General features: G+C 56.1%; 1 pseudogene, besides 1 other annotated feature; it reads right to left on the reverse strand.

Moving 5' to 3' along the window:
- Positions 1 to 2,936: a sequence feature (areas not merged during assembly with more than two copies in the genome that could not be assigned to a particular haplotype).
- Positions 915 to 1,865, reverse strand: Tc00.1047053510695.10 (annotated as a pseudogene).

The following is a 2,936-nucleotide window of genomic DNA, read 5'->3' on the forward strand; positions in this document are numbered from 1 at the left end:
TGCAGCTGCAGGGTCCGTGGGCAAAAATGCGCCTTACTGAATCCCGCCAGTTATGTCAGTCTCCCCTCCCACCAATGTAGCGCATAATCCACGGCGTGCGTCCACAGGCATCCACTCCCGGTGCCCTAGCAACAATTCAGAACACACATAATGGAGAAGGGAAGTATCATTACACAATGCCAAAGCAGGTAAAAATAGGGAAATCAAAACCACACAGATCCCTCGCACACGCACACAAACACCCCACAGTATCTTCCAGAAGAAGTCAAACAATTTCTTATCCCAACCCATAATACACGCGTGGTGCCGCCACATCAGCGAACAATACAAAAGAGGGAGAGTGCATACAGCATGTCCTTGGTACAAAGTATACGGACAAGCAGAGCGTATGTATATATACTGATAGGAACATGCCAGTTGATATAGGCCTTTCTCTCTTGTACCCATTGCTGAGTGTTGCCACCGCGGCGGCAGCGGCAAGCAGAAGAATCAGCGGAAAGGGACAAGCAGCAGCCGCACTGTTATTGCCGTGGATCGGAGGCGAGGCGTCCTTCATGTCTGCCTCCCAACCCCCGTGCACCACCGCCGCTTCATCCTCCCTCGGCGAAGGGTCCACGGCGCCCTGCGCGTCATCAGCGGCATCAGGGCCCTTGGTTCCCGTGGCTGTGGCACCGCCACCGGCCTTGTCGCTGGCGGCCTCATCTCCTAATGATTGTCCCACAACAGACGTCACACCATCGGCGGCCACATCGTCGATGTCCGGAAGATCGCTCTCCTTCTCCGCCTCCTGCGGCGCACCCGCGGTGTCGCTGGGCAAGAGCACTCCGTTGCCGTCGTGGCACCTGAGGCGACTTCCCTCTCCTCTGGCGACGGATGCTTCTGGGGAGCAGCCGTGTCCACCTACTTCGGTGGTGTGCCGCGGCCGGTCCCAATGCTCTCTGGATCGGGGACGGATGCCCGTAGCAAAGCTTGTTCAGTAGATGCCAGTGAAACCGTCCTGCTCCATACACCCTCTCACATCGCCACCGCACGAAACCACTGGAAGTATCCTGCCGCTGGTGGCGGATATCGTGCACACCTGCGCGTGGTCACGGAAAATAGCTTTTCCCTCGTCGTAGGGCGGAGCAACCCACGTAATCGTCGCCTCGGCCGTGCATGGGGCACAACGGGCGTTACCCTCTTCAGTCACTCTCAGACGCACCCGCATGCTGAGGCACCGCAATGCCGCATGCATGACAGCACCGAGATGTATGTTTCTTCCGGGTCCCTCGCATCCGTCGTGTTGGTGGGAGGCGTGTCCAGACACCGCGAAGAGGGCTTGTCCCCAGGCACCGCAGACAAACATTCTCCCCTCCAAATAACAGCGGCAGCATTTCTCACATCCAGTGCGGGACCAATGATGGGGCAACTGTCCATCGGGCGTTTTGCTGACCCTTCGTGGATAATTCGTCTACACACCAACCACTGGAATACCGATCCAACGTGCAGCGTCTGGCAGGAACGCCCGCTTTTCAGAACACCTGGGGATATCCACTCATGTTCGGTGCGGAGCACTTCCACCGCAGCAGCGCACAGCCCGAATTCCTTCACCAACGCATCGGCTCCGCCATCTCCCACCTCACCCTCATGCAGCCCAGGTCAGCCAATGCGGCCAGCGTCAGCTCCGTGCGGCAGCCGGCACTCCCCATCGGTGCCATCCACTCATCCTTCGCCTGGCGCTGCGACCAGTGCGACTCCAGCGTCCTCCCGTCACCATCGCCATCCTGCAGCTCCATGCCATCAATGTCGTCGCAGTCGTGGTGCTCCTCGCAGCCATCACGGCAGTCGTCGAGTGCACCACCACCGACAGCGCTCTGCCACGCACAGCACCATGTCAGCATTGGCAACACCAGTGGAACAATGCCCAGCACGCACCGTAAACCGAATGCAAACACTGCCCGTGGCAAATGGGGGCACAATCAAAGGACCCTCCAGTGGCTGCACGAGCAGACAATCCGCACGCGGTTTGACAGCAGCAGGGACAACTTCATTGTCAAGAATGATCCCGTGCGCAGAGGATACAACGTCACCTTCACACTCGCAATTGCCATTCGACGAATTCATTGCGTAGTACCTCTCTGAGATCCAATGCTTCCCGGTATCATTCAGGTCCCTTGTGGATACGTTGATGCGGATGGGCGTCCATCCCTCCCAATGACGGTCTATGGCTGCAGCGCACCAACTGCTCAAAAAGGGTGCGTCCCTCACAACAACGCGGATCCAATTCGTGCATTCGGCACGCATAACATATTCAACAAATCGAGGGTACGTAAAAGTGACAGCAAAGCACCCGCTGGCAATCACACCATAAACACCATCACATGCAGCAGCACCAGCGTCTCAAACTAATGTGGGGTGTAGAGCAAGTAAGCCATTGATGTGGGTGTTAGGCAAATATTTCGTGGCTCGCTGAAGCAACAAGGACCGATTGCGTGGGAAGAAACAAAGAACAGGAGAATACAAAAGGGAAAATTCAGCCATCCGCACTTTAGGAATAAAACCAATCAATGAAATTAAAATGGGCGCACCCAACCACAACACACGCAAAGATTCAAAACAAAAAAGAAAAAAAAAGCCGAAGCGTGGGACGACCAGCGCACACACACTCTCATTACTCCCGTAAAGCAAAACACACACACAGAGGGAGAGAGAGAGAGGTCGCCCACTCAATGCAATAAAAACAAAACAGAAACAGTTACGGTGCTCCGCCCATGCAGCCAGGCAGGACGGCAGCGGTGCGTGTCGTGCAAAAGAGAGCACCAACGGGCCTGCATGGGTGTGCATGCATATATACAATGGGCACATTATGTGTGTGCCTCGTGGGGTGAGGTGAGGGCGAGAGTCCATGCAAGGGGACACACACACAGAGAGAAAAGGACGAGTGTGTGTGCGGGCGG

Source organism: Trypanosoma cruzi, genomic scaffold (genome assembly GCF_000209065.1).
Source record: "Trypanosoma cruzi strain CL Brener 1047053516815 genomic scaffold, whole genome shotgun sequence".
NCBI classification, from domain to species: domain Eukaryota; phylum Euglenozoa; class Kinetoplastea; order Trypanosomatida; family Trypanosomatidae; genus Trypanosoma; species Trypanosoma cruzi.